Source organism: Aegilops tauschii, chromosome 1 (genome assembly GCF_002575655.3).
Source record: "Aegilops tauschii subsp. strangulata cultivar AL8/78 chromosome 1, Aet v6.0, whole genome shotgun sequence".
NCBI lineage: Eukaryota > Viridiplantae > Streptophyta > Magnoliopsida > Poales > Poaceae > Aegilops > Aegilops tauschii.
This window is the reverse complement of record NC_053035.3, coordinates 392,278,094-392,296,784: the sequence shown is the minus strand read 5'-3', so window position 1 is coordinate 392,296,784 and position 18,691 is coordinate 392,278,094. Positions and strand designations below refer to the sequence as shown.

General features: G+C 45.1%; 1 long non-coding RNA gene across 1 annotated transcript in view; it reads right to left on the bottom strand.

Annotated features, from left to right (window-relative positions):
• Positions 1–2,604: 2,604 nt before the first annotated feature.
• LOC120963171 (uncharacterized) overlaps positions 2,605–18,691 on the bottom strand; it is a 31,104-nt gene continuing 15,017 nt past the window's right edge. Inside the window, exon 2 of the long non-coding RNA XR_012183784.1 lies at positions 2,605–3,029. This is a non-coding gene — a long non-coding RNA (uncharacterized lncRNA). The remainder of the gene's footprint in view (positions 3,030–18,691) is intronic.

The window sequence follows — 18,691 nt, the reverse complement described above, 5'->3', positions numbered from 1 at the left end:
CCTGGCCGCCCCTCCTCTTCTCCACTAAGGCCCACAAGGCCCATTATACTCCCCGGGGGGTTCCGGTAACCCCCCTGGTACTCCAGTATTCGCCCGATATCATCCGGAACCTTTCCGATGACCAAATATAGGCTTCCAATATATCAATCTTTATGTCTCGACCATTTCGAGACTCCTCGTCATGCCCGTGATCATATTCGGGACTCCGAACTACCTTCGGTACATCAAATCATATAAACTCATAATACCGAACGTTAAGCGTGGGGACCCTACAGGTTCGAGAACTATGTAGACATGACCGAGACTCATCTCCGGTCAATAACCAATAGCGGAACCTGGATGCTCATATTGGTTCCTACATATTCTACGAAGACCTTTATTGGTCAAACCGCATAACATCATATGTTGTTCCGTTTGTCATCAGTATGTTACTTGCCCGAGATTCGATCGTCGGTATCTCAATACCTAGCTCAATCTCGTTACCGGCAAGTCTCTTTACTCGTTCCGTAGTGCATCATCCCGTAACTAACTCATTAGTCACATTGCTTGCAAGGCTTATAGTGATGTGCATTACCGAGAGGGCTCAGAGATACCTCTCCGACAATCGGAGTGACAAATCCTATTCTCGATCTATGCCAACTCAACGAACACCATCGAAGACACCTGTAGAGCACCTTTATAATCACCCAGTTACGTTGTGACGTTTGGTAGCACACAAAGTGTTCCTCCGGTATTAGGGAGTTGCATAATCTCATAGCCATAGGAACATGTATAAGTCATGGAGAAAGTAATAGCAGTAAACTTAAACGATCAAGTGCTAAGCTAACGGAATGGGTCAAGTCAATCAAATCATTCTCTAATGGTGTGATCCCATTAATCAAATGACAACTCATGTCTATGGCTAGGAAATTTAACCATTTTTGATTCAACGAGCTAGTCAAGTAGAGGCATACTAGTGACACTCTGTTTGTCTATGTATTCACACATGTACTAATTTTCCGGTTAATATAATTCTAGCATGAATAATAAACATTTATCATGATATAAGAAAATATAAATAACAACTTTATTATTGCCTCTAGGGCATATTTCCTTTAAAAAGAAAGTCAAGTTTATTTGAAAAAACTTCCGAAGTTTTTTGACTTTTTTTTGTAATTATTAATTATTTTTTCCAATTTCTGGGTGTACACCCAGGAATCAAGGGGTATTTCCCCATTCTTGTGTCACTAAATTTGCCGTCGAAAATTTTCGGAGTTGCCATGTGCTCGTACCTATTGTTCGGTACTCCCTTCGTACGGATGCATAAGTCATGTTACGTTGTGCACCGTGACTAAAGGCGGAGGGGAAAACAAAAATACTTAATATTTATTTACTAATTAATAACATTGCATGCAATAAACTGACCACTAGATGCCATGCTAGGTAGTCTTAAATCATTAAAAACATACACACCCCACGTTTCTTATTGGTTGATTCCTTTATTAATTTCAAGAAATCAGAAACAAGGCGAGAGTTAATGCACAGCGTCTAAGTGTTTTGGAATTATTTGGTTTTCATAAGATGACTTATGGACCGATACGAACTGAGTACAAAGCAGTATTTCAAAAATGAACACCAATGATTACTTGGGAATTTGCGGGAATACCAAGACTCGACACATCTCTGAACTCTTTTCCAGCGGCTTAATTTGTGAGTGTCTTGAGATCCAATAATTTTAGCTGTTCAACAGTACCTGCCGAGCTTGAACATCGTGGTCCATCAGCGATAAGTCAAGATTAGGGTACTAAAAACATGTCGCCGGTAGATGGCAGCGCTGTGGCTGGTAGGATACTAAGGAATCAAGACGGGTCAGTGGTGTTTGCGGCCTACCGCTTCCTGTTCCATTGCAACGAAGCGTTGGAGGCCGTGATTCACGGGTTGATGCAGAGGTATGGCCGGTCATACAACACACTAACAAACCGGTTCTGGTTCAGTCTGACTCTTCTGAGGCACTATTCATTTTATCGGGGAATATGCTCACTCATATGGACATCTTACTTTAGAAATAAAAGAGCTCATGGAGGTTAGGGAGTTTGTTAAACATAGGCTTAGAAGGGAACAAAATTGGGTTGGCTAGTTACAGCCGTACAAAGTCTACTACCGCTGTATGGATCCATAGAGGTCCTCCTGCATTGAGAACTTGTGCCTCTTGATTGTAACCCTGTTACATTGGAATAAAATTCCCTTTTCTCTCACAAAAAAAACATTATAAGTTCACGTTTCTTCGCACCAATGCTGAATTTTGGTACTGATTCATGGCTTGGTCCATAACTGTAGTATAATAAGTTACAAATTCACCTCATAACATAATTACATCCACCACAAATACAATTCTTGGACCATCAGCACCTAAACAAGCTCACGTCAGTACCAACCATAGCTGCCAGCTTAACATGATTGTTGAAGTTAACTTGCCAAGGAAATCGATGATAAGAGCTTGCATATATACAAAGGAAACAACATATAACAATAACAAAAACTACTACATATGTGGAATAGAAGAATTATACTATTTGTTTTTTTACCTGGAGTACAACCATTGTCACCAGAATGGCCACGATGTGATTCCCGCTAGAAACCTTGAATATGTTCAGCTCATCTGTTTCATTGCATTGAACTCATCGAACACCTTAGAAAAGAAAGATGGCATGATATCTATACCCAACTATGTTAACAACATATATTCTGATTCACATTCGACGAAACTATTAAATTACACCGGTACATCAGGAGGTAGTTACTCCTGAACTATAAAATTCAGAATTTAAGCTCCTAATCCTGAATAAATGAATACAGTAAACATGTACAGAAATTGCCAAGTTATGTTCTCTATTGCCCAAACTCTCGCCAAGACTACCTTATCAAAGGATCAAGGAGATACTAGTAACTAGCCAAGTTAGGAGGGATGACAGCCATATCTTGCTTTGTTTCTTCAGATCCAAACACACACTAAAGGCCTTTCTTCCGGATAAAAACTGGTCTGTCAAGCCCTGAAATAGTTACGCTGTACGTCAGATGTAGAAATACATGTCACAATTGCAAGGACAAACATAACTGCTCCCCTCCTCAGTTTATCGCAGAAGATAAATTCCCTCTCTAATACATAATTAATTAATGGAGGCGGTATCCCAGAATAATCTCATACATAATGAAGATGCACGTGTGATGATTTATAAAATGGATTATGTTAACCTTTGAGTCCTTCATTTTCCATGCACGTGGGATTTCCCACGATTTATGCAGGGGCTAAAATATCATACTGTTGAGCACCAGAATCAGCTCTTTCAGTCCTCGGTTTCACAGGAACAATTCATCTTATGACTGCCGTAAAATTCAGTACATACTACTAACACAAATTTCACTCTCCAACTAAGATTTTTAATAAGGCACTTTTCGCTACTAATATTACCAAGCATAATCAAATTCTCCCTCCGTTCCTTTATATAAGGTGTATTTGTATTTTCAAAAGTCAAATGAGTGAATGTTTGACCCATTTTTTAGAAAGATATATCAATATCCACAATACGAAATTTATACCATTTGATCCATCATGAAAAATGGTTTCATATTTTATCTATTAGGTATTGCAGAAGTTGTTATTTTATTATATAATCTTGGTCAAACATTCAAATGGTTGACTTGCACAGACATCAATACACCTTATATTCTGGAATGGAGGGAGTATCTCACAATATCAGCAGGCATTCAACAAGGTGGACCATCAACATGCATTTTTGGAACTAGAATGTGGCACAGAGAAATATGATCAACAACTAGGGAGTGGAAATTATTGATCTTCTATTACAAAGGGATAACAGTTAGTACTTAGTACTCCCTCCGTAAAGAAATATAAGAGTGTTTAGATCACTAAAGTAGTGCTTTAGTGATCTAAACACTCTAATATTTCTTACAGAGGGAGTAGCATCTAAGGCCTAATATAAATAAAGGCTTGTGTGACTGACAGGCAAACAACAACCAATTAAAACAATTTTTTTCTGCAGAACCTAAATATTGTACAAGGAACATCTTTACCTCTCGTGTGAAAGAAACCCTATGCACACAAGGTTAGACAATTAAAAATACATAGTTTATATTACCGGAAGTAAAAGGAATGCACCTTTAGTTTGAAATGGAATATCTGAAAAGCCTACCTTACAAGGAGATTTCAAAAGAATTATCATGGAACCTTGATTTAAATCTTTTCAACTTGCTGATTGCTGGATTATCAAGGAGATGAAGGAGAAGAGGGTTAAGTCCTCTTGGTTTGTGGGTTGAGTCGACCAAAAATTCAGCAAATATTAACAGTCCTTCTCATTGCAATGGAAATAAATCCATCTGGAAACTGCTAGGAGCCAAGCATTGCTCCAGACAACATGAAACACAGAACAAAAGTTAAATTACTCATGTCATCAGATGGATAATCACAATAATTTTACTTGTGACATTGGGGTAGAGGTGGATGCAAATCCTCACAATGGCAAAGTGTTGGTATGGCGCTAGCTAAGCTTGTAATTACTGTTGCTCCCCAGAAGCTCGAGACACTGCCGTTCAAATAAATCCAACTTGAATTCTGTGAAGTTGGCTAATGGCAACTAAACAAGAAAATTATGTGATGCACTGTATCTGGACTTCTGGAGTGAGCAGAGATTTGGGAGCATTACTGAAGAATATATGTGATTCTAAAGAATACACACGCAATGAAAAAGGGCTGAGAAACTCTGTCCTTGCCAGAATCCGTACCAGCCTCGAGGGGACGCAGGCCTTCCACCGGCAGGAAGATGCGATGCCCCAGGCCCGAATCCTCTACGGTCGATTTCACACGCTGATGCCCACCCCCGAATCAACCAAGAGCAGAAGCACAACAGTAGGGACGCTGTAATGTGTCGCTGCAAAGCCGAGGCCCCGATTCCTCCGCGGCTGAAGCCAAGCGCCAACGAGGACACCCAACGCAAAACCGCCCGCTCGCGACCGAAACCGACGACCCTCGCCTCCGACCTCGATGCTGCTGGTAGTGGAGCCCTCGTTTCCCAGAAACTGCGGGGAGGCTAGCTCGCAATACCCACGACCAAATTTTCTTTTCCTCGCTAACATAAAAAAAAACATTGTCTGCCAGCCGTGGTGGGAATTGTTTTTTTCTTTTGGTGGGGCAACCAAGCGAATACGAAGGGAGTCCGGCTCGGTGGGTCGTTCGACTGCGATGAAGAATAAGTTATTCTTCACCCAAGGTAATATATATTAGAGAGAGAGAGAGAGAGAGAGAGAGAGAACTGGAACAGGGGCTCCAAGAGGAGGAAGCAAGCGAGGGGAGGAGGCGGCTGCGTCATTTGCTCTGCCTGCTTCTCTGCACTTACGTGGCAGCCGGGGTTCTGGTTCAAGCCAAAGGGGAGCAGCCGCCGTTTGAGGCGCCCTGACTTCCCTTCATCTTCTTCAGCAGCCTGTGCTGGACAAGGGGAGATAAAGCCCCACAGTTCCGCACCTGCTGCTCCTTGCGCCCCACGCCGACCTCTCCTCCACCCGCGATGCATGCACCGCCTAGAGCTCGGGCCTCGATGCTCCCTGCACCGCTAGCCTAATGACCGTCTCTACGACTCCGAGCGTCTCCGCCGACCCCGAGTATGCTAACGACATGATCATCAATGGCGACGACCCTCAGTATATTGCCTTTGTGAAGGCACGTCTTAGTGAGCAGTTTCTGATGTCTGATTTTGGCCTACTTTCTTGGGATAGAGGTCTCTTCTACCTCTGATGGCTTTTTTATTATCCAAGAAAAATATATCCAGAATCTTCTTGCTCATGCTGCTCTTATTGATGAGTGCACTGTTGAGACTCCCATGGAGCTCAATGTTCACCTTCATGCTAGTGATGGTGACCCTTGTCTACTCCGACGTGTTATCGTCATCTTGTTGGGAGTCTTGTTTATCTAGATGTTACTCATCCAGATATCTCCTATCCCGTCCATAGTTTTGAGTCAGTTTGTCTTTGCACCCACATTGGTTCACTATAGTCACCTCCTCCTTCGTGTTCTCTGATATCTTCATGGCACGATCTCTCAGCGTATGTTCTTTCCCTGCTCTAGTTCATTACAGCTTCAGGCCTATTCAAATGCTACGTGGACTAGTGATCCCTCGGATCGTCGTTCACTTTTTGCTTACTGTGTTTTTCTTGGTAGTTCTCTCACTGCCTCGAAGACAAAGAAACAGACTACAGTTTCACATTTGAGTGCAAACGCTAAGCCTCGAGCTATGGCTCTTTTGACGGCAGGGGTGACTTGGTTACGGTGGTTACTTCAGAAGTTTGGTATTTCTGTCACTACACCTACTTTGCTCTTATTTGGCAATACAGGTGCTCACAGTGTTGCGCGCGACCCAGCGAAGAATGAGCTCACCAAGCATATTGGTGTTGATGCTTTTTTGCGTGTGCTGGTGTGAGCTCACCAAGCATATTGGTGTTGATGCTTTTTTGTGTGTGTTGGTGTGCAAAATTCGGGTTATTGCTCCTCAGTATGTGCCTTCAGAGTTATAGTTGGCAGATTTCTTTAGGAAGGCCCAAACTAGAGCACAACACGACTTCTATATCTATCTCTCCAAGTTCGGTGTGGTTGATCCACCATGAGTTTGAGGGGGAGTTAAGAGCTATATATTTAGTCGTGTACCCATCTGTATTTTCCTCGCTCTATAAAGGTTTTTTTGCATATTGTAAAACACTTGTACGTGTATACAATGGCATATGGCCACCTGGAAATACAGTTGCATATTTCCTAACAGGTATCTCCCTCCTTGTTAATGGCCAAAGACTTCTTAGCACTTTGTCCTTTCATGTTCCTCAACATACCATGCAGCTCATTTCTGGTGGTCAGATTGTTGGCTCTGGTTGTCGGGTAATTTTCGACTTTGACTCATGCTTTGTTTCGGACCGTCACACTAGTGCTGGTCCTCGATGTCATAACTCCCAGGGCCTCTGGGAGCTTGACTGGCTTGACTTTCCCTCCGTTGCCACCACCGCCAATCTCTCCACCTCTGTTGCCTTGTCTACCAACTCTTTTCAGCAGTGGGATCATCGCCTTAGTTACTTGTGTTACTCTCGTCTCTCATCCTTAGTTCGGCGTGGTCTCTTGAAACGTGTGAGGCCTTAATGCACTGACTCGAAGCTTTGCCCTCTGTGTTCACCTTAGGCAACCGTATGTGGTCCTTTTGCTGATGCAGATCTCCTCCAAAAGCTGAGTTGCGCTCCTCGCAACCTGGTTCTTGGGTCGTTACCGGTGACTCCAACTTGATCTAGCAAGCGGGGGCGTGTAAGAATAATGCTAACCTAAAAAGAAGATAGATGGGCAGATTTCACCATTTCCTTGATGACCTTGGGCTTCGCGAGATCAACCTCATCAGGCGGCGCTACAATTCGAGCAACGAGCGACGATCAGCAATGTTGGTGCGGCCAGACCGCTTATTCTGTTCAACGAATTGGGGGTAATGACATCCTAGTTGCTTTTCCGCGCGGATACTCCATGGCATTAGATTTAGCCTGTATACCACACCAGTCCCACTTCAAGGATATCTAGCCGAATTTTGATCCTTCCGCCAGGTGGTTGCTGATGCCTAGCATGTGTCGCCGCACCTTCGCCAACTGTAACGTTTGGGTGTCCTACTGAAGCATATGGACAACACATTGCAGCTGTGCAGCGATCGGCATATTGGCAGCATCAAGCTACAACAGCTCATGGCTAAGGAAATCATTTTTCAGCTCAACGCGGTGCAGGAGTCCCGACAGCTGTACCAAAAGGAGTTTAATTTGCTCAAAGAGTTGAAGCTTAAGTTGCTTGGTTTGGCCTCCCTCAAGTGCATCATCCCCCGCCAGCCCTCCGCTTCCACTAGCTAGCCGAGGGAGACACAAACACGTGCTACTTCTACATCCATGCGTGCCACTGCCACTGCAAAAAACAAATGGTTGCCATTGCCCGTGACAGTATTGTCGCCTTGACCCATGAGGATAAGGAGTAGACGTTGGCAGACTACTCGTCCATCATGGGTTGCGCCATCCCTCGTAGAGTTGTTTTACCAACTCACTTTGGAGATCTTCGAAGATGAGCTTCCGTAGTCGTCCACCAGCTCTATTTGCTTATACCGGGTTGCCTCGTCGAGCCTAACGATGCCATCATCGTCTTGGTGCCAGAGAAGAAAAACTCAAACAAGGTCACGCACTTCCACCTGATCTGTTTGCCGCATACCTTTGGTAGGCTTTTCTCCAAGTTGCTTGCTCTCCACGTCATGCCTCGGCTCCCAGAACTGATCAAGGAAAACCAGAGCTCCTTCATGCTCACCACTAAGGGCTTCCACATTAGACACATCGCAACCCTCGTGCTCAAGGTTGACACTGCGAAGGCATTCGATTCAGTCTCATGGCCCTTCATCCTATGGTCTCACGGCACGCCGGCACTGGCAGAAGGTTCGACGAGTTGGTGTGGATGATTCTACCATAGACACCCTCAACAGGGTGCCCGGGAGGCATATTCTTCACCTTCATGGCATGTGGCAAGGTGACCCCCTTTTGTCTTTGTTGTTTCTTCTTTGTGCTGGAGGTGCTCAACGCCTTGCTGGTCCATGCAAAGAGCATTGTCATGTTAGAGCAAACGTGCTGGCATGGCGTCAAGCACCTCATGTCAGTGTACAATGCCGACATGGTCGTCGTCCTGTCTTCGACGTGCGGCAACCTGGTCTTGGTGGCACGTCGAGCTTATGCACCAACTTCGACAAGTGTTCCTTTCCACCAATCTATTGCAGCATCACCGAAATTTAAGTGATTAAGCTAAGTTTCACATGTGCTTTCCCAGCGCTCCCGTGCACCTACCTTAGCCTCCCTTGTTGTGCAAGATTCGCACAGTCCACATGTAGCCTCTTCTAGACAAAGTTCTCAACTGCATCCCCACTTGGATTGAGAATCTACTAAACATGGGAGGCTGGCTCATGCTTGTCAAATTAGTACTTCTTCCCATCCCAGTTTATCAAGCCATTGCCATGCAACTGCCTCTGTGTTTACTTGCGGCGGTTGAGAAGTACATTCGCGTTTTCCTTTAGAGCGGGACCGACATAGTCAGCGACGGGCAATGCATGGAGCAAGGTGTGCTTCATGTGGAACTCAGCGGCTTCAAGATCCTTAGGTACATCTCTCATTTGCTGGGTAGATTCCTTGTTGAGCAGGGCACACTTCCTCAGTTCTCTTGTCCCGGTGCTCATGCGCAGAAGGGTGTTGCTGAGCGCAAGCAACGTCACCTTCTTGAGGCGGTTCGTGCGTTGATGATTGCCGCCTCTCTTCCACCTCACTTTTGGGTTGAGGTAGTTTCTACTTCTACCTATCTCATCAACATTAATCCTTCCTCTGCTCTACAGACTGGCATTCCCCTGGAGCATCTTTTTGGTTGTTCTCTTGACTACTCAACACTTCCTTTGTTTGGTTGCATTTGCTACATTCTTCTTGCCCCCCATGGATGCACCAAACTAACTACTCAGTCTGTTGAATGTGTCTTCTTAGGTTACAATGATGCAAGGGCTATTTGTGTTGGGAACCTGTCAGTCATAGGATGCACATTTCTTGGGATGTGACTTTTGATGAGTTTCGTCCTTTATATCCACGTCCATCCTCTCCTTTGAGCGTTTCATCTCAATAGTGATTGCGGCTGGTTTTTCGGTGAGTGCTCATGCTCCTGCACTTTTTGTCTACATTTCAACTCGTGGGCGAACTCTTCTTCTATATGTCGATCATCACCGACAACGATTCTAAGTACATTGCCTTTGTGAAGGCTCATCATAGTGAGTTTCTTATGTCTGATCTTGGTCCTCTTCACTACTTTCTTGAAATTGAGGTTTCTTCTACCTTTAATGGCTTCTTTATTTCCCAAGAGAAGTATATCCAGGATTTTCTTGCTCTTACTGATGAGCGCACTATTAAGACTCCTATGAAGCTCAAAGTCCACCTTTGTATCCACCTCCGCTCCCTACCAGTCCGGCTGGGCATCCGTTGCCTGGTTGTGGGTTACTATGTGTGCTGCCTCGATCCCACATCTTGTCTTCCCTTGTTAGACGGCCACATCACCGCACACTCGGGCACCACCATCGGCGAGCAGGAGCACGAGCAAGCGTCCTTTCAACCTTGTTCAGTCTGATGTCTGGGGTCCATCTCCCTTTGCCTTGGAAGGAGGTCATCACTAGTATATTATCTTGATAGATGATTTCTCTAAACACACATGGATATACTTTATTTCTTCCAGGCCTGGGCCCATGGGCGTGCAGTCCGTGCGACGGAGCATGGCCAATTTCCAGGGGCCATGAAATTCCTAGCACAAGGCAGCCCATAGCACGCAGCAGCCAGCATGCTTGCTACTCGATATCCAGCATGGGCCCGTAAACCGCCCCGCTACCGCTAGCGCGTCTAGCCGTCCAGGCTGCATAGAGTCTCCCATGGAGCCCAGACGTCGAGCAATCAAGGCATCGAGCCATCGAGGACACCAGGTCGAGTGGAGGAGTCCTCTTCAACGCCGCCTCCTGCCCTCATCTCTTGTCTGTTCGTCTCCTCTCCTCTTTTTCCAGTACGACGCTTGAAGCTCGGCGATCCTCCATCGATCCATCCCCATCCAATTCAGCATGTGACACTTCTACCAGCTGTCGGCCATCGATCCGTGAGTCCTGCAGATCGCATTCCATCTAGCAATTTTAATTAATGCCAATAGCTTGTTGTTAATTCTGTTATACATCTTTTCTATACATGTTTCAAGATCCAAGTCATGTCTTCTCAAGATAAAGAACATGAATCCGGTTACCAAAAGCGTTTGAAAAAAACAAAAAACAGAGAAGTTAGGTCGATTACAGAAAGGAGCCATGGATAAGTTTGTTGCAAAAGTACCACACGTGTCCTCTAATAATCAATCACGGGATCAAGGCCTCACGGTTGATAATAATGTTGACCCTGATGTTGGCAATGATCATAGAGATGAACAAGCAGAGAAGGAAAATAATGATGAGGTTGATGATCTTATTGGTAACACAAACATTGATATGGATAATAATGGTGATGACATCGGGACAACTAGTATTGATGTTAACTCAAATACTTCACCTGTTGCAGATGTCGGTGGTTCTTTTCATGTAAATATATTTGATCCAAGAAATTAGGGTTCTCTTGATCCCAAGCAGATTGACATTTTAGCACAAAAGGGCCCTAAAAGAGACTCACAATTTCAGAAAGGTCCTAAGGATAGATATTCTAGCAGGTTTTTCTGCACTATTCTATACTAGAATTATGTCAAATGGGGAGCATTGCGATAGAGATTGGTTTGTCTATTCTAAGGACCTCAATAGACTATTTTGCTTTGGTTGTAAATTATTTACAAAAGGGCATAGAAAAGGTCAGTTGGCAAACGAGGGGTGTGATGATTGGATACATCTTGGCAGTACACCTAAAGAGCATGAGATATTATATATTGTTAATTTAGTAAGCAAACACTTGCAAGCAAAGGATATGCTTATAGATGTTGCTATTGAGAAAGTGAAAGGGTTGATTTTTTTTCGAAGGGTATAGAGAAAGTGGCTAGTTAGAAGCATTGGAGATAGCAAAAAAAATTGTACTTGATATGGTTATTAGTACAAGATTTCGTGAAAGACGAGAAATTAGAAGAAAAGAGACATTTTGATGAGAACCCAGATGACACAAATGTTGCCACACAGTCTGCAGAGGAATCATTTAGAAACGGTTATTTTACAACTATTGTTGATCAAGCAATTATGTCACTTACAAGCAGATTTGAACAATATGAGGTTAGCAGGAAGATTTTCGTTTCTTATTTACTTCCAAATCATTGCAGTCATTGGATAATGAGAGCTTGAAATCTTCTTGTGATAAACTTGAGGCAGCCCTTAAAAAAGATGGCAAATCTGACATTGATGCCAATGAACTGCAGTGGAGTTGAGGTTACTTAAAGATTCCATTCCAAAGGATGATATGGGGCCCAATGCAGGTGCTTTCCCAATGCAGGTGTTGCATACATATTTCTATTGACCATTCATGTGACTGTTGCATCAGCAGAAAGAAGCTTTTCAAAATTAAAGCTATTGAAGTCCTATATGTGTACTACAATGACACAACAAAGGCTTATTGATTTGGGCACAATAGCACTTGAGAGTGAAGTGTTGGAGAACATTGATTACGAGGATATAATTGAAGATTTCATTTCAAAGAACACTAAAAGAATGTTGTTATTCAAGTAAAGAATATTCAACCAAGCTTCGAATATGTATGATTCTTGAATATATTCCTTGCTATGTAAGACATTATGATATATACACTACACCTGTTTAATTTTCTATTGTGGGGATGAGTTTCGCACAGGGACTCTAATTTTGCTGGCCCGGCCCTGATTTCTCCCATAGTGAGGTCTTATCTATATATAAGCATTTTGCTGCCATGGTTCACACTCAGTTCTCTACGCCTATTCGTGTGTTCTATGCTGACTCTGCTGGAGAATATATATAGATGATTTATCTTGACACACATTGATATGCTTTATTTCTCCCCGTAGCGAGGTCTTATCTAGATATGTCTTTTGCTGCCATGGTTCACACTCTGTTCTCTACGCCTATTCATGTGTTCTATGCTGACTTTGCCCGAGAATATATTCTCCAAGCTGTTACGTGTAGTCCTTGCTCAGTTCTCTTGTCCTGGTGCACATGCTTAGAATGGCGTGGCTGAGTGCAAGCATCGTCACCTTCTTGAGACGGCTCGTCCGTTGATAGTCACTAACTCTCTTCCGCCGCACTTTTGGGTCGAGTCTGTCTCCACTTCCATCTGTCACATCAATCTTCAGCAATCCACTGCTCTGCAGGGTGGCACTCCTTTCAAGCGTCTATTTGATTGTTTCCTTATTATTCGGCACTTCAATTGTCTGGTTATGTTTGTTATGTCCTTCTTGCCCCACATGAATGCACCAAACTGACTGCTCAGTCTGTAGAGTGTCTCTTCTTAGGATACAACGATGAGCACATGCGATATCGTTGTTGGGATCATGTTGGTCCCCAGATGCCTACTTCTCGGGATATGACTTTTGATGAGTTTCTTCCTTCTACCTTTGTCCATCTTCCTCGACCTTTCCGGTTTGGCAAAAAACAAAAAGATAGCGAAAAACAGATAAAAGATGAAACTAAAAAACCGGTTGGAACGATCCCCAATCCCTGAGCGCTTCTAGAAAATTGAGTGATTCTTCATCTCGTGATGCTTCTTCGTCGACCTCTTCAATTGAGCCCCTAACTACGCTAGAGATTACATGAGGTCAATGTCTGGTAGCTGCTTCTTTTGGTTCTCCATCGACAGGTTTTCAAGGTTTTGCTACTTACTCTAATGGTACCAAGAGACCACTTTACAATATCAGGTACACCTCCATGTATCCTTGGTCATACAACTTATGATTCTTCTAATTTGTCCTCCAATCCACCTCCATATTCTCCTATTCATGTTCTTACTGCCGATCGTACTTCCCTCCCAGTAGATAGTAAAGGCACTCTTTGGCACTTTGACTACTCGTGGTCCGCATGTTGTGGATTCTTCTAATGGGCCATCTCCCTCGACTATTATATCTTCTTTTGTTGGCAACACACTTCCTCCAGCTCACCCTACTTATGGCTTTCCAGCTCGCCCGCTTCTGCCTATTGACCGCTAAGGTTACTGCGCAGCTCTTCCCGAGACGACTTCTTACCGTGAGGTCGTTCATATCAAATGGCTGCATGTGATGGCATCGAAGATTGATGCTCTTGCCCGCATCGGCACGTGGAATCTCATTTCCCTTCCTCCTCGTGCTTGTCTCATCACTTGTAAGTGGGTCTACAAGGTTAAGACTGATGATACTCTTGAATGTTACAAAGCTCGTTTAGTAGTGAGAACATGGTCATGACTACGATGAGACATTTGCTCCTATATATATGGCCCACACAGCCACTCTTCCCACACTTCTCAATGTGGCTTCTATTCGCCGCTAGTCTGTCTCTCAGCTTGATGTCAAGAATGCCAACAAGTAGCCACCACCTGGGTTCTCTTCCTGATGGCATGGTTTGTCGTCTCCGTCACTGTCCATAGGGCCCTAAGCCAACCCTCTGCCTGGTTTGAGCGCTTCGTCTCAATGGTGATTGCGGCTGGTTTTTGGCGAGTGCTCATGATCCTGCACTTTCAGTCCACCATTCAACTGGTGGTCGAACACTTCGTCTACATGTCAATCATCACTGGCGACGACTCTTAAGTACATTGCCTTCGTGAAGGCTCGTCATAGTGAATTTCGTATGTCTGATCTTGATCCTCTTCGCTACATCCTTGAGATTGTTCATTACTGCCTAAGAGAAGTATATCCAGGATCTTCTTGCTCGTGCTACACTTACTAATGAGCGCACTGTTGAGACTCCTATGGAGTCAACGTCCACCTTTGTGCCCACCTCCGCTCCATGCAAGTCTAGATGGGCATCCTTTGCCTTGCTGAGGGTTGCTATGAGCACTGTCTCAATCTTACATCCCGTGTTCCCTTGTTGCGCGACACCATAACCACACGGTCGAGCACCACCAATGGTGAGCAATAGCTCGAACAGTTGACACGTACCTGGATTATGCACGGGACGAGCCGAGGACAAGGCACCACCTAAAGCCAGGACCAAGGGCGCATAGTAGGAGAACCTGGGGTGCTTCATCAAGTGTGTGGCACACAACCCGCAAACAGGAGAAGAACACCAAGCCGAATCGGCAGGGTACGAAGAGTGCATAGGCACGTGGGATGTTGGATCAAGTCCCTTCGCTGCTATCGCCGCCGGTCTTAGACTCTGTTGCCTTGCCTATCAGCTATTTTCAGCACTGGCATCATCGCCTTGGGTCACCTGCGTCCATCTTCCTCGACCTTTTCAATGGAGTAAATCTCTATTTTTTTAAGTCCAACACTCCTATCACTCCCTTATCCATTCGTTGTACTGCTCCTGCTTCTCCGATAATTGCAGATCCAATGCCATCATCTCCTATGATTTCCTCACCTCGCTTATCACAAGATTCTACACCTTCATTAGTTGTGGCTTCCTTGTCTCCATCACCTGAGTTTATCCCGATGATTTCTGCTCGTATTCTTCCATCTTTTCCTCACTTTTATATACACGGTCGCATGTTGTGAATGTGTCTACTGATGTGCCACTTCCCCTCTTAGCCTACTTATGGCTTGCTTCCTCGCCCGCTTCCGCCTGTTAACCGCCTTGGTCTTCGAAGCGTTGGCGCTGATGTTCTTCAGCTGACTTCTTATCGTGATGTTATTCATACCAAATGGCACCTTGCGATGGCAGAGGAGATTGTTGCTCTTGAGCGCATCGGCACGTGGGATATTGTTTCTCTTCCTCCTCGTGTTCGTCCCATCACTTGGTGGGAATGTTATGACTCACTTTGACTTTTTATATGTTCCTTCTTTTGCACATGTTCCTCGACTCACTACACTCGTGGTCCGCGTGTTGTGGATTCTTCTGATAAGCCATCTCCCTCGACTATGATATCTTCTTTCGTTGGCAAGGCACCGCCTCCAGCTTAGCCTACTTATGGCTTTCGAGCTCACCCGCTTCTACCTATTGACCGCTATGGTTACTGCGCAGCTCTTCCCGAGACGACTTCTTGTCGTTAGGTTGTTCATCCCAAGTGGATGCATGTGATGGCATAGAAGATTGATGCTCTTGCCCGAATCGAAACGTGGAATCTCATTTCCCTTCCTTCTCGTGCCCTTCCTACAAGCTTAAGAGTGATGATACTCTTGAGCGTTACAAAGCTCGTTTAGTGGTGAGAACATGGTCATGACTACAAAGAGACATTTGCTCCTATATATATGGCCCATGTGACCACTCTCCGCACACTTCTCAATGTGGCTTCTATTCGCCGCTAGTCTGTCTCTCAACTTGATGTCAAGAATGCCTACAAGTAGCCACCACCTAGGTTCTCTTCCTAATGGCATGGTTTGTCGTCTTCATCACTGTCTATATGGCCCTAAGCAAACCCCTCGTGCCTGGTTTGAGCGCTTCGTCTAGTTTTTGGCGAGTGCTAATTATCCTACACTTTCAGTCCACCATTCAACTCGTGGTCGAACACTTCTTCTACATGTCGATGATCACTGGCAACGACTCTAAGTACATTGCCTTGGTGAAGGCTCGTTATAGTTAATTTCTTATGCCCAATCTCGGTCCTCGTCGGTATTCGTGGAGATAGAGGTTCTACATCTAATGACTTCTTTAGTTTCTAAGAGAAGTATGTCCAGGATCTTCTTACTCGTGCTACTCTTACTGATGACCGCACGGTTGAGACTCCTATGGAGTCAACGTCCACCTTTGTGACCACCTCGCTCCCTACCAGTCTGGATGGACTTCCTTTGCCTTGCTGCGGGTTGCTATGAGCATTGTCTCAATCCTACATCTCGTGTTCTCTATTTGTGTGACACCATAATCGCACGCTCGAGCACCAGCAATGGTGAGCAGGAGCTCGGACAGTCAAGGCGTACCTGGATTATGCACGGGACGAGCCGAGGACAACCCGCAAACAGGAAAAGAACACCCAGCCAGATCGGCGGGGTACGAAGAAGCAAGTGGGATGCCAGATCAAGTCCCTCTACTGCCAGTGCCGCCAGTCTCTGCCTCTGTTGCCTTGTCTACCAGATATTTTCAAGAGTGGCATCATCGCCTTGGGTCACTTGCGATCTCTCATCCTTAGTTCGACGTGATCTTCTTGGTGAGTGCTCATTATCGTGCTCATTATCCTACACTTTCGGTCCACCATTCAATTCGTGGTCGAACACTTCTTCTACATGTCAATCATCACTGGCAACGACTCTAAGTACATTGCCTTGGTGAAGGCTCGTGGTCGAACACTTCTTCTACATGTCGATCATCACTGGCACCAGGATCATCACTAGCAACGTCCACCTTTGTGACCACCTCCGCTCCCTACCAGTCTGGATGGGCATCCTTTGCCTTGCCGCGGGTTGCTACAAGCACTGTCTCAATCCCACATCCCGTGTTCCCTTTATGTGTGACACCATAACCGCACGCTCAAGCGCCACCAATGGTGAGCAGGAGCTCGGACAGTCGACGCGTACCTGGATTATGCACGAGACGAGCCGAGGACAGGCGCTACCTAAAGTCGAGGCCAAGGGCGCACAGTAGGAGAACCTGGGGTGCTTAATCAAGCACGTGGCACACAACCCACAAACAGGAAAGGAACACCTAGCCAGATCGGCGGGGTACGAAGAGTGCACAGTCAAGTGGGATGCCGGATCAAGTCCCTCTACTGCCAGTGCCGCCAGTCTCTGCCTCTGTTGCCTTGTCTAACAAATAGTTTCAAGAGTGGCGTCACCGCCTTGGGTCACTTGTGATCTCTCATCCTTAGTTTGACGTGATCTTCTTGGATCCGTTTTCGATGATGTCTCTAATACGTGGTCCAGTTACCTTATGCTCATTGCGAGACAATGTCTCAGCGTCCTTTAGACCTTGATCACTCTGATCTCGAGGGATCATCTCCCTTTGCCTCCGCTAGTGATTTCTCTCTACACACCTGGATATATACTTTATTTCTTCTCATAGCGAGGTCTTATCTATAAGCCTTTTGATGCCATGGTTCACACTCAATTCTCTACGCCTATTCATGTGTTCTATGGTGACTCAGGTGGAGAGTATATCTCCAAGCTGTTGCATGGAATCCTTGCTGAGCAGACTTTGGTTCTCTTATCCTGGTGCTCATGATCTAAATGGTGTGGCTGAGCGCAAGCATCGTCACCTTCTTGAGACGGCTCCTCCATTGATGGTCACCGCCTCTCTTTCACCGCACTTGTGGGTCGAGTCTGTCTCCAATTCCATCTATCTCATCAACCTTCAGCAATCCATTACTCTGCAAGGTGGCGCTCCTTACGACCGTCTATTTGATTCTTTCCTGATTATTCAGCGCTTCAATTGTTTGGTTGTGTTTGCTATGTCCTTCTTACCCACGTGAACGCACCAAACTGACTACTCAGTCCGTTGAGTGTGTCTTCTTAGGATAAACGATGAGCATAAGGGATATCATTATTGGTATCATGTTGGGCGTCGGATGCCTATTTCTCGGGATATGACTTTCGATGAGTCTCATCCTTCTACCCGCGTCCATCTTCCTCGACCTTTTCAATGGAGGAAATCTCTTCTTTTTTTAAATCCAACACTCATGTCACTCCCTTATCCATTCATTGTACTGCTCCTACTTCTCCGATAATTGCAGATCCAATGCCATCATCTCCTATGATTTCCTCACCTCGCTTATCACAAGATTCTACACCTTCATCAGTTGTGGCTTCCTTGTCTCCATCACCTGAGTTTATCCCGATGATTTCTGCTCGTATTCTTCCGTCTTTTCCTCACTTTTATATACATCGTCTGCGTGTTGTGAATGTGTCTACCGATGTGCAACTTCCCCTCTCGGCCTACTTATGGCTTGCTTCCTTGTCCGCTTCCGCATGTTGACCGCCTCCTTAGTCTTCCAAGCGTTGGCGCTGGTGTTCTTGAGCCGACTTCTTATCGTGATGTTATTCATACCAAATGGCACCTTGCGATGGCAGAGGAGATTGTTGCTCTTCAGCACATCGGCACGTGGG